The 14,430-nt window shown below is 37.0% G+C and overlaps 1 long non-coding RNA gene across 1 annotated transcript; it reads right to left on the reverse strand.

Annotated features, from left to right (window-relative positions):
* Positions 1-2,716: 2,716 nt before the first annotated feature.
* LOC139738268 (uncharacterized) lies at positions 2,717-5,584 on the reverse strand. The gene is made up of 4 exons (XR_011711430.1): positions 5,158-5,584; positions 4,559-4,705; positions 3,718-3,810; positions 2,717-3,079 (listed from the first exon to the last, which is right to left on the reverse strand). It is a non-coding gene; the product is annotated as an uncharacterized lncRNA (long non-coding RNA).
* Between the last annotated feature and the right edge of the window lie 8,846 nt (positions 5,585-14,430).

The raw sequence follows: 14,430 nt of genomic DNA on the forward strand, positions 1-14,430 counted from the left end.
AAAAATACAGAAATTTTCAATACTGCATGGTTAATCAAGTTTGGATCCTGTCATGTAACACAGTGATGCTCTACAAGTACATTGTACAAACACCTAAACATACTCAATCAGAGAAGCATGGTCTTGACTTTAAGTCTTTAGGTGGGGTATTTATGTAGATGATAGAGCCAGAGGGGGGCCTCCCTGGAACCCCCCCCCCCCCCCCCCGACCTCGGCCATCAACTGTGCGATCATTACAAAATCCACACACAAATTGCCTGTGACACAATTTATAAAACGGTAATATTGATTTTCAAAAAAAAAAGTCACTTGGCTAAATTATGCTAATTTGAGCATGAATCAGACCATTTGCTGTAAAGTTCCACAAAGGCTCATTTTTTTTGGTGTAAATATTCTTTTTAGTGTCCATAGCAAATGTAAGAGAAAAAAAAATGTGCCATCAAAAAATTCTGAAGTATCTATTTTTTCTATTTACTCATGTATTTCTCTGTTTTTTACTTTTTGATTTTCACTGCCTTTTCAATGAAATTTGTCAGCGACACGTCCAGCATGAAAATATTATGTTATTGATTACAATCAATAACCCCCCAAAATAATCATGCCTTCATGAAATTTGGCATGGAATGTCAAAGGGGGAGGAGGGCTCGTAGCCCCCCCCCCCCCCCCCTCAACCGGGCCTACTATTTATGGAAAAAGAATTGCAATCAATACAGTTGACACAACATGCATCATATCATTGATCTTCTTCACTTACATAAGGCATCATTGTATAATATTGAACACTTGTAATCCTTCTGAGTTTTGCCATATGTAGCAACAACTAATGCATGCAAACTGAATTTCTTATAGAGTGATTTCATGTGACGTCATGTTGGCCACCATAATGGTGGCTTCCATAGCAAAGGCGATCAATATTCACTCATGCATGCCTCTCTAACAAAGGTGTTCTTTTGCCTTAGGTTTCCCTGAAGTAAACATTGCTGCAGCTTTTGTATGCAGGCTTGATTTCTAGTCAGTTTAGGCAATTGACTTCATTATGGTGGGCAATTGTGACATCACTGCAAACACTCTATAGAGTAATTCCGTGAAGTTGGGGCACAAAGTGTTACATTTTAGCATAACTCAATACTAATTATGCTATACATATATTGTTTATAGGCTTTACATTTGTATTGAGACTATACATTTTCCTGGAAATTTTGTGCCATTCAGACTCAATTTTGATGAAGTTATTAAAACGATATGTAACGGTGTCCTGTAGCATCGTGACGCGTCCATGTAGCATCGTGATAGTTAAAATCTGATCCTAAAAGACAAATTAATGCAATTAGCTTGACCAAAATTTGATATATGCATAATTACTAGATTAGTCAGACAGCTAAATATCTTAACCCTCCTTTCCATCGTTTTACTTTTACAAGAAAATTACACAATGTGTCACTATGCTAAGCGGTGGCCACCAAATGTTGCAAAAATGGACACCGCATAGCATCATGATACATTTTGTGATTTTCTTTTAAAATTCCAACTGTGTACAGCAAATTTGAGATATTTAGCTATCTCATTCATATCTTGTAAATGCATATTGCATCAAATTTTGGTCAAGCTAATTGCCATGATTTGTCTCTTAGGACCAAATTTTAAAATATCACGATGCTACAGGACACTGTTTCATATTGTTTAATAACTTCATCAAAATCGAGTCTGAATGGCACAAAATTTCCAGGAAATTGTGTGGCCTCAATGCAAATGCAAAGCCTACAAACAAAAAATGTATAGCATGATTAATATTGAGTTATGCTGAAATGTATTTTTTAAATATCATGATGCTACATGGACACTGCCCCAACTTCATGGAATTACCCACATCAAAATATGATTGTCAGTTGCAGGTTATCTTAATAATTTGTTACGAGGTCAAGGGAAGAATTATCCATAAGTTTGACTTGGCACATTAGTGAACTAATCTATTTGGCTCCATCTACTCTAACGCCATATATTTATCAATGATGGGCTGCAGATGTTTTGTGGAAAAAGAAGTTGAACCAGTTGAGCTTCTACCCTCAAGTTTTTCAAAGTACAGTACATCAATTACATAGAGGTGAAAATGTACAAAATAACTCTGGGTCCCGTAACCCTAGGGATCAATGATTCCCATCAATTTTGTTTATTTTTTTCCCCCTACTCCAAAGAAGATGGATGCAATAAATTTGAGCACATGCATATTGTGCTGCATCAATGTTAATCAAAGGGGAGACAAATGTATGTGGTAACTTAATCACAACATGGAGACATGATCTTCATCCCAAGAGCATGGATGACCATTGGAAGATTCTACTATTTAGCTGCTATTTGTAGCATCCCCCCCCCAAAAAAAAAAAAAAAATTAATAAGATCGAAAAAGTTACATGCAAGTGTCTGTCAACAGTTAACTTCTCTCTTGAATATGAGACCATAAAAAGATTTATTCAAGCAAGTCAGAATTGCCTGGAGAGAAGGGGGTGCTTAATCATGAGCGCAGCCAGGTTCGTATCATGCGGATGCCAAGCCAAACATTCTTTGATATGCTTGGAACACCTCACAGATGAATGTATTGATTAATATGTGGCCATGAAGAGGAGATTTTTTCTTGACAATATAAGTCAAAACTATTTTCAGTTACTAGTACAACAATCAAACAATTTAAAGCATTAAGAAACTCTTTTCATCGGCGAGTCCTGTTCTACTTTTTATGTTGAAGTGCTGCAGTACATCCTGGTAACAGCTTCATGCTAAACTACCGCTGAGCCTGATGAGGCTGACTCTTCAACAAGAATGTAAGTTCCAACATCAGAGGAGCATATACTGTATCTCAAAGAGGAAAAAGAGCAAGGGTATTTAGACCTATACACCGATGGTAGCTGTCTCTTCTCATTGGCTTCTAATCTTACGTTGGAATGGTGCTCGGTCAGGGGCTTGGTGGGAGCTGCAACTACTCTCTCTCTCTCTCTCTGCCTGAGGTGATGAGTGGTGTCATAGCTCCTCAAGGTCTTCAAACGATACTCAATGAATCCATGATCCTTGCCATACAGGTATACTCCTGAAATATAAGAATGCATTGTAAGTCAAAGTTTTTTCTTGAGTCTCACAAATTTGACTTTGGCACAGAGTTGACTATAACTGATGAAGATCTGGTAGCAGTAGAAATACATGTAGTGGCACTCTTATGGAAGAAAACGAGAACAGGTTTATCATAAATGAACGGCACAACTGGCATGTTGGAGGTTATCAAGTTACATTACGTTACGTTAAAGTTATCGTTCATTGAACCTAAGTCATGGAATCAGGCCAATCTGCACACAAACTTTTTAGACATCTATGAGAAGGTACATCAAAGATTATAAAAAGTCCCCACATTGCCTGTATATTTGCACAATGATTTAATTAAGAAATAGATGCAATTTCCCTGTAAAGGCCATTTTTTTTTTTTTTTTTGGGGGGGGGGGGGGGGGTCATGCCCATGACCTGAAAAACTTGGGTCCTTGCCCCCTAACTAAACAAGGATGATCAACTCCTAGTTTGGCTGCTTAATTCTGTCCACTAGCTCTGGAGAAAAGTTGAAAATATTGAAGTTTTTGCAAGCTAGATGAATAAGATACCATGTATGTCACTTAAGCTTTCTGCTAAAAGGGCTAAAAAAAAGTTGTAGATCACATAAACTTATGAGTATAAACTTACATGTCCTTTTGCACCTTGTGTGGCGTCTCACAAAGTGGGGTACTGCATTGCAACTGCCTTGGCTACAACGTCTTTTGCTCACTACTTGGGTATCTGAGTTTAAAAGAAAGCAAGAAGAATGTTAATCATATTATACGACGCAAATATATAACAAAATCAAAATTTGGCCCTCATCTTAATCTTTAAGGGACTGAACTATTTCTATATTTTTTCTTGCATTAATTTCTATTGCTATTCAGTACCACTGTTTCAAGTACATTTATTGCTACTTGAGCCAGATATCAGTTAATACATATGAAAATTTCATGCAGATAGGTTAAGTGTGAATGTGCACAGTTAGTAGAAAAATTTATACAAGATGTGATTATCCATTGAACTTCATGGCACATCAACTCCAACTTTTTTATTCATCATTGTGATGATCATATCATAAGTATTAGGACTATTACCAAATCAATATACATGTGGCCTGATGGGGCTACCAAGAAAATAAGTCAGCGTGGAGTCTTGTACGTTAACTCTGTTTACATGTTTCATACAAGTATATCAGTCTTTATTTTTAAATCTATAACCATCACTTCATTAACAATGTTATACTTACCGGTCCCTTCTACTTTCTTTCTTTCTTTCTTTCTTTCTTTCTTTTTTTTTTTGGGGGGGGGGGGCAAATTTTAGTCTGTTGTTCTCTATACTTGAGAAGACAATTTTAAAAAAATGAACAGGCAAATTACATTGTTATATATTGGATGGAAATGTAGTACAAGACATGACAATGGGAAACTGGTATTCCAGACCAATTTTCAATAATTATAATAACAATATCTTAAATAATTGAACTTACGCTGTACAGTTTTCTGCTTCCATTTTCAACAATAAATATGCTACAATGATCTGGATGTGCAGATGTCTCCTCGGAACAGTCAGAACTCCTTCCCTCAGCTTTTGAAGTATCTCCTCCCCCTTGAAGTGATGTGTGTGTGTTGAATTCCTGGGCAAATAAGTAAAATTTAATGGTTTTATGAATCATACAAATGGCATGAGGATAGTAGGTCCCTCTAGTTTACATTATAAACTTGAAGTGCAAAATCATTCAACATACATATTTGACATAAGCAACAGCTCTACTTACACAACTCAAGACTGACCATAACATGGTTTTCACTTCTGTCGATACGACAAGTACCCAGTACACATTTTTTCTTAAATACAAGTACTAACCTGTCAAGAAATCCATTTTCAGAGGGAAGGACAGCTCCAAAACTGCTCCATGAAGTATCTTGAAAATCATTTCTTCAAACAAAATAAAACCAACCAAGCATTCAGTCTCTTAATGTAGCCTCTTATGTAATTACTGAGACTCTAGAATGTAAAATAAATGTCAATCAATTTCAAACTAGTCTCCCTTCATTAATCATCGTGAAAAACAACAGAATAGCTTACAGCAGGGTTAGTGCAATGGAAGTCCATATCTCAGAGGCTCCTTCGCTGATGTTGGCCCGGTGTTTCCAGCATTCGTCAACCCTGAATTCAATGGCTAGTCGTTGACCACATCTGGTACTTTGCAATCTGGTGATCTGCACCCTCTTCGTGTGACAGAGACTGTACAGCTATCAATATCCGTCTTTGTGCTCCAAATGATGACCCCTACACCGAGTTCCTTTAAATCACCACCACTCCCAAAGAGCTGTCATGTATCTAAAGCTGGAGGAAAGTATGAAAACACAAGGTTCAGAAATGGATTTAGAACTCGATCATTTCCACAAGACAATATGCAGTTGTTTTGTCCACACAAATACTAAGTGAGCACCAATACAAAAGCTAGTAGGCCTAATTACTTTTTTAGCTACATCAGCATATTTAACGTTAGAAAGACCCATGTCAAAGATGATCTCTGCCAAATTTCAATACCTAATAAGGTCACCTGTAACTTTCATAAAAAACAATGTTGAAACATAGTACCCGTCATCGTCTGCTACAAGGGGGATCGATCTCCATGACGTGTGATGAGCACGCTGATCTTCAGCTAGAAGTGTGATGTCACAGTGGACCAACACTTAACACGAACAGTACACGCATCGTACTTCTTACCTAGTAGTACAGTAGTAGATGATCACCACACATGACGTGGGAGTGTACGTGGTACTAGTATATTCTCCCAGCTGTTTGGATACTCGAATGTAGTGGCAAATAAAAGTCCTTTTTACTACATACAGTGTATATAATGAACAATAATCATAAATCACCAAATTTCACCATTTTTCATTAGGCCTACCGTACTGATCGAGATCACCATCTCATCTGGCAACACAGTGTCAGTGATTCGGCTGTCAACTCAACAATAGCAATGTAGAGTACGTGTCTAGCGCTAGGCGCTTGCTTTAGCACAGCTTAGTAACAGTTATAGTATTTATAAGTTCTATCTTTATTTACACTCGACTACATTAATCTCTGTGTGATGAGTATGCTTGTACAATGTCAATTCAATGACTAACGACCAACGTTTCACTCATCACTCATTTTTATTTTTTTTTTTGAAATCAGAACTCAAATTAACTGGTCTATTTTGTTTGAAAATTAGTTTCTAAAAAAGTTAAAGACTTTACATAGTCCGCGAATAGTTCAAGCCCTAGATCCCAACGTGTACAATTAAAGACTCAACGTATTATTACATCCCAACACCCACCAGTTGAGTTTCGGCCTCGGATTCTACAACTAGCTGTTCGTAAGGTGTTCTTCGACCAGCCCCATAGCTAACTGTGTATAAGGAAAGCCCCGGGCCCGGGGTTATTCGTAAGGTAACTTACATGTTCGTTTACGGAGAGGTATAACGTTAGACTAGCCCGTAATACTGGAAAAACTCAACAAGTTATAATTAGATCGATCTTTTATGGTTTGCTTACCTTCAAAAATGTGAATAATATCTCCGCCCCACTCAATTTGAAGACAGAAATTTTCTCACGTCCATCACGACATCCAGCTATAGGCTCTGATTCTCACGAATACCACACGCACGTAAATCTGTGATCCTATGCATAATACACGCACAGCTAGCACACACACAGCATGCACGCAATTGCACACAGTCCACGCACAGGCGACGCGTCGCTCTTCAGGTAAACCATGCCCGCGCCCAAGCCAGGGGAAATTGCGGCTGGTGATTGGCTTAGAGTAAACACATGACAAGGGAATTCTCAATTCCTATTGGCCTAGCCAAATGCGTTTAATTATGTATTCACTCGGAATTCACTCGGCTTAATTTTCACTCGGAATTCACTCGGCGAATAGGTTTCACACAAATTTCACTCGTTACAAGAGTGAAATTCACTCGACAACGAGTGAAAGTCACTCTTAATCGAGTGAAATTTTATTCACTCCTTGCGAGGAGTGAATTATTCACTCGAAATTTTTTAGAGAGTAAATGACTATTTTTTTCATAGGCTTTCTTGGTTAACTTCATACATTTGTCATTCAATCAGCAATCAAATTCAAAATCTGTTTATTCGAATTCACTAGCGGAGCATTCAAATTCACCATCGGAACATTTACATTCAATATCGGCGCATTTAAATTTAAGAGAGGAGCACGCATTGCAGCAAAGAACATTCAAATTCATCTCAAGCTGGCGACGAAATAAGTCCTGAATTCATTTAGTTTAGGGACGTGTATGTGCGTCCTTTTCATTAAGATCGTAGAGGCCAGTATTGCTTCTTTCCTTTCTGAATCAAAATTTGTTTCTTATAGGTAATAATTGCTATGAAAACGAATAGCTATCAAGGACGTGAATGATATCGAATCACTCTATTTCTCCCCTACCTGTACACTTAAAGATCTGTAATGAAATTCAAGAAATTTATGTATTATTTCACATAATCATATACTTGTGATGAGAAATCTTGTTTTTATTTTCACGATTCGTTAAAAATATGTTTGACATAGCTATACTTTTATTCTGTTATGTACGAGTGGAGAAATACAACTTACTGAAAAAACTGAGGCTGAAACTGAAAAGTTCCCACACAATTATTTTCATATTTCACTTGACATTAGTGTACCCGAACATTGTAAGCCAAGCCAAAAAAAAAAAAAAAAATGCAAACAAGCAAGATACAAATATATATATATATATATATATATATATGAAGAGTTTGTTTGCAAAAACCGATAAGTCCATTTTTTGAAGATTTTGAAGTAAGATCTTTGTCATAAAGTACAAAATGATACCTTTTAAATGATATATTGGTCACTACATAGAAAAGTACAGTTTTGAAGTTATGGTCTAAAGAAGCAAACAATTTCTTATTATTCTCTTTATTTTTCTTGACCTTTAATCGCAAATATCTCCATTTGGCAAATATGAACTTATCGGTTTTTGCAAACAAACTCTTCATATATATATATATATATATATATATATAATGATGATAATAACAATAAAAAATAATAAATAGTGGATCATAACTACGAAGTGCGTTATCGTAATTATGATATCTACATAAAAGGCTATTCTCAATACGATGTGAATGCGAAGGAACCACAAAACAAAAGCTTGTAACCCCAGGTTCCAGGAAAAAGTACCAATGTTAATACGTTTACAAACAAAGTACGCTGAAATAACTATGTCAAAGCCAAAAAAGCAAGGTACTTATAGGGTATAAGAAATTCAAGTCGAAGGAAAGAGAAAGAAGAAAAACAAATAAAAGGCACAATAACTAATAAAACAAGCCGAGCATATCTACCATCAAGTTCAAAACGAATTCAAAATGTGAGAATGCTGAAATAAGAGGAAAAGCAAGGGCACACTTCAAAATGATCCGCCATGTATCTAACGAGGATAATGTAAAGTAGAAATCTATTCCCAAAAGACCCCAAAATAATAAGTGGAGAAATTTAGTTGCATTGCAACTCGAAAATGAAGTGCCCTAAACAGTCATCACATCCTCTTCGAGACATTTTTTTTTTAATTGAATTGAATTACTGAAACAGCACCAGGCCTACACTCGAGGCACAATGAAAGTTCCAACACGTTTATTTTCACATTTCACGTGACATTAAATATCCGTACATTGTACACTAAGCCAAAAAAAGAGAAAATACAAACAGGCAAGGTACAAATATATTTGTGTATATGTATTACATACGTATGTATATAAACCCTTCAAAAGAAAGTTTGGAAATCTGACTTCAGTTGTAAATTTCTCCAGTTTGTAAGCACTATACAATACATGCTTGATAGCAAGGGAAAGAGTGTACAATTGTCTTTAAAATGATATCCCACTCATTATGATTATGCTATCAAATGAAGAGTTTCTTCGCAAAAACCGATAAGTCCATATTTGCCAAATGGAGATATTTGCGATTAAAGGTCAAGAAAAATAAAAAGAATAATTACAAAATTTTTGCTTCTTTTGACCATAACTTCAAAAATGTACCTTTATATGTAGTGACCAATATATCATTTAAAAGGTATTATATTTTTGTACTTTATGACAGAGACCGTACTTCAAAATATTCAAAAATGGACTTATCGGTTTTTGCGAACAAACTCTTCAAATAAAGAACCGTGCTCAAAAGTGTCTGATAAGGTCTGCATAGAAAAGCTGCAAAATGAACAAGAACTGTCCTTATGAATGAGAATGGTCGTGAAGAGTACGTAAAGAACATGTTCTTTTGTGTTGTGTCTTTTGTTCTCAACTGGTCAGCCATGAAGGCAAATTTCAATGGACATCTTAACTTCATATTCAAGTTTTCAGTGGTGCCATGCCAGGCAATTTTGATAGTTCAACAAGTTTTATGGTTGTGCATCATGCCACTTGTAAGCAATGTCAAAAAAGCCCGCGCCATAGCGCAAATTGAAGTTGAGATGCTTCAAAAAGACGACAACGCAAAACCACATAAAGCGAGACATGTGGGCAACTTTCGAGGGAGAGAGAGCATCATTAGAAATGGACTGGCCTTCATGCAGCCCCGACCTCAACCCCATAGAACATTTTTGGGATCAACATGGTTGAGCTGTAGGGAAGAGGGTCACAAATGCAACGACATAGGCAGGACTCCGTCAGATACTGATTGACGCTAATCAACAGCATGAGGACACGGTGCCAGGCGGTGGTGCAAGCACATGGCTCGTCCACCAGATGCTGAACCTCGATCATGTTCATTGACAATATAAAGACAAAGTAAACATAAAGTAAACACATAATAATGACAAAATGAAGACAATAAAGATGAAACTCCAATAACATCAAGACCATGCCATTTCACCTCTTTATGTCTTTATTGCGGTTAATGTGGCGAGGTTCTGTGAGATGAAATGGTTTGAGTCATGATCGTTTGTGTGTGTGCGTGTGTGTGTGGTATGTGTGTGTAATGCTGTGCATGTGTCTGTGTGTCTGTGTGTGTGTGTGTGTGTGTCTGTGTGTGTGTTTATCTGTTCGGTTGAACGCATACATGTTTCACTCCATAAAAATGCTGATGTTACAGTAAATGAACACCAAAGAAAAAATGGGGAACTCACTCATCATGAGGAAACTGCATTACGGACGTCAAAAATTGGGCCATTTTGCAGCTTTTCAATTCTGACTTTACCTCATATTTGTAAGCACTGCACCTCCATGTCTACGATAATCATAACAAGTATGATATCATTTTAAAGAGAATTGAACAATCTTTGTGTGATACTGAGCACAAATAAAAGATTTCTAAGGAAAGATGAGAAATGATTAATCAAACTCAGATTTACAAACTTTTTTTGAAGGGTTTATATTATATGTATATCTATATATATATATATATATATATATATATATATATATACATATATAATATGAACATATATATAGGTTTCCCATCCATTTTCGCACTTTTGTCATTCAATTTCAAAGACTTATTATTCAATTTAGTCCCGAGAAGCACGTGGAACGCAAATCCTAACTTCAATTTCGTCAATTGTCATTGCAATGCGTTTTTCGTCAAACATTTTCGAAGACATAGCATTCAAAATCGTCAATTGTCATTCAAATTCATCCCTCCCGCTGACGGATCGCAGAATGTGAAGATCAAATTCGTTTTTGTTCACACAATTTCATTAACTTTTCATTCATATTAGCCAGGTGTTGTCGATTCTTTATTTTGAGGGTGAACTAACTTTAAGCCGACATATTACAATTGCAATTTTCTACTTTCTCTCGTAAATTGTATCGTTACACATTATTCCCTAACCTGGAAAGCAGCAAACAAAATTATGTTACCCATTCTTTGACATTAAACAGGCTACAATTCTACACTTAAAATTTTGTCTTTAATCATGTTTGCCTAGAAATCGTTTGTCAGTGTTTTCGTATGCGAGACGGTACGTCTGTTTGTATCAGTGTGTACTCGGATTGCTTGTGTGTGTGTCTGTATCTGTGGTTCTGTGTATACAAGTGTGTGTGGGGGGGGGCACTTGTGTGTATGTTAATTTCTGAATGTAAAATGTGAACTGTTACAGAAAAAAAAAATATATATATGAATGACTGGGAAACCACACCGGATAGAGATTTGAGACGAATATGAATTAAAATTTAACGAAAATGATTGACAACAGACGAAATCAATCCTGCTGTTTTGAATGCTGCGAGTGAGACTGACGAATTTGAACTGTAAATGACGAAAATGTATGCCAAATGACTAAATTGAAAGGACTTTATTTGAAAATGAATGACGAAAGACGAATTTGAAAGTACGAGTGGCCTATTCCCGACATCCCGCGACAAAATTGAAGTAAAAATTTGTGAAATTGGATGAAGAAAAGTTTGAAAATGAATGAAAAAACCTACATTTGTGGATCATGACTAGGAAGTGCGTCATCGTATGATATCTACATAAAAGGCTAATCTCAATACGATGTGAATGGGAAGGAACCACAAGACGAAAGCTTGTAACCCAATGCAAACCAATGTGATACGTTTTGCAATGGAGACAGGACACAAAGTACTGATGACATAACTATGTACATGATAGAAATAGCAAGAAACTCAGGATAATAGGAATTCAAGTCAAAGGAAAGGGAAAGAGAAAGGAGAAAAACAAAAGAAATGGCACAATAACTATAAAAACAAGCCTTACACATAGGTACACATGTATACGAGCATATCTACCATCAAGTTCAAAACGATTTCAAAATTATAGAATTTGGGACCTTTAAGAAGCTTTGTTTTTTTTTTCGTTATTTTTTTTTCTTTTTTAGCTGAGAGTGTGCAAATACGTGGATCGTGAAGTGACTTTACTAGAGGAAAAAAAATCTCACGTTACAAAACTATTTTTTCTTGTTTCAAGGAATGTCCGTGACTCCCTGTTACGGCACATTTTGGTAAATTGCACATTTTGGTAAATTACCAAAACGTGCAGTTACCAAAATGTGCCGTGACATGTTACGGCACATTTTGGTAACTTTCTGCGCCTGCGCAGTCGTCATAAGAACAAATCATAAAAGTGCAGATGGTTTTTGGCCCCCCGGAATGAGTTCGGTAGCCTAAAGGGCCGTTCACACTGGAGCGGTTTTGCGGCAGCGGCAGCGGTAGCGGTGTGCCGCAAAAATCACTCACGTGTTGTCCATGTACAACCGTTCACACTGGAGCGGTAGCGGCGACTTTTCAGAGCAAACAATATCATTTTTTTTTTTTTGTGTGTGTGTGTGTGTGTGTATTATGTAGATAGGTCCCTGGGCTGCCACGTGTTCAAGCTTTTGCTTATAGTGGCAGTCCTTCCGCATAATTTCACAAATAATTATTTGGAAACTTGGTAATACGATTTATAATTTCTTAATGAAATTAATTTACACAGCGATTGTCCTTCTTTGAGTCATGAACTTTGTAATCTGCTTACTGATATTCCATGTGATATTACTGAAAAGAATCTTGATTTATGTATGAAATTGTGTTGGAAGAAAAATAAATCAAACAAACAAACGAACAAACAAACAGACAATGAGTCAGTATATCAATGACTGTTGTTTCAAGTTTGTTAATGGCAGAATCAGGGGTGTCCCCTCCCCTTTGGGACCCAAGGGAGTGGGTTGGGATGGGTCCAAATGGTGATGTAATCATAATCATTGAAACCCCTTGATGAATATTCACCAAACTTGACAGGTAGCACGCCAGGGGGTTAAGATCTCAATTTGTTGTACTTGGCAGGTATTTCACCTGTGTGATGAAATAGGCAAAATGACACAATTCCCCCAGCTCTCAAAGCTACCCCCGGGTTTCTTGGTTGTTGTTTTTTTCCAGAATTGAAATTAACGAAAATGCCACTTCTCCTACATTAAAAAATGGGTTTTGATTCTTCTTGTTTTATCTGATAGGGCTTGGTTGGGACTACCAAAGTTCAATAAAGAGTTCTAAAATTTATAAATCACGCAAGTTTATGCAAACGTATGCACATTTTTGCATTTTTTCAAAATAGGCGAAAATGCTACTTCTACATTCTACAGTGAATTTTTATTCTGACTGTTTTATCTGATAGGACTTGGATGGGACTACCAAACCTCAACACAGAATTCTGCAAATCATTTATTATGCAACTTTATGCAAATGTATGCAATTTTCAGTTTTTAACAAAAATACTTCTTCTACATTTAACAGTGCATTTCGATTCTGCTTGTTTAATCTGACAAGGCTTGATTGGGACAACCAGAGTTCAAAACAGAATTCAGAAATGCATTAATTATGCAATTTGTGCAAATTTATTATAATTTCATTTTATTTCTATTTCACAATTATTATTTTTTAATTGGTATGAGCTCACTTAAGCCGCAGTTCAGGTGATCTAAAATTTTAGGGGGCCGCGGTCACCCATGACCCAGACATATGAAAGTGCCATGGCAGCACAGGGACTCAATACATTGACATACTGTATCTATACCAGAAAAATGCCCCCTCCCCCCCTTCACAAAATTACTAGCCCTGAACACTAGTCCTGCCAGGAATGATTATTGATCACCTCAATTCTTACTCCTGGAATGCTAAATCTCCTGCGAATGCATCCTAAATAAAAAAGAAAGAAATCCGGAGTTTGTATCTCAGGAACGGTTCGTTACCACCCGCCCCCCTTCCTTTTACTGGCCGATTATACATTAGCAGTGTCCCTTTAACAAGCCAGTGGAGGCTTCATTCTACACAACTATCGTTAGCATTTTGGCAAAAATTTAGGAAGCAATTTGATCTGCAAGGTTTTTGTCATAGTTTGTTGCGACGATATATTGTTACCATGGCAACACACTAATCATCATATCTGTAATAATATAAGGCCCGGGGCTGGCCGCTAACCCGAGTATCGCAGTCAATACACTTGACTCAATTTCCCTGTAAATTAGAGTCCATTCTCCCTTTCGCTAGGAGACCCATCCCCCCCCCCCCCCCAACATACGAAGAACTTTGGGTCCTTCTACTAAAAGGACGATATCAATTTTGGTTGAAATCCGCCAACTGGTTCTGAAGAAGATGAGAATGTGTTTTCCCCCTCCCCCCCCCCTTCTTCAAGGGAGATACCCCAAGTATTCCCATAAACAACTTATGGTCTTCAGCTATTAAGATATCCACGTACAACATTACTTGAGTGTGATGCTTTTTTGGTCTGGAGCACAAATTTCTATCTACTTCCCCCCCCCCCCCGGGGGGGGGGGGGATCACCATGGGAGCCACATGCCCTACATGAACAACCTCAGGACCCAACCCCCTA

The sequence above is a fragment of the Diadema antillarum genome, unplaced genomic scaffold, assembly GCF_040938485.1.
Source record: "Diadema antillarum isolate AM-2024a unplaced genomic scaffold, OU_Dant_1.0 seq00000732_RagTag, whole genome shotgun sequence".
Taxonomy (NCBI): domain Eukaryota; kingdom Metazoa; phylum Echinodermata; class Echinoidea; order Diadematoida; family Diadematidae; genus Diadema; species Diadema antillarum.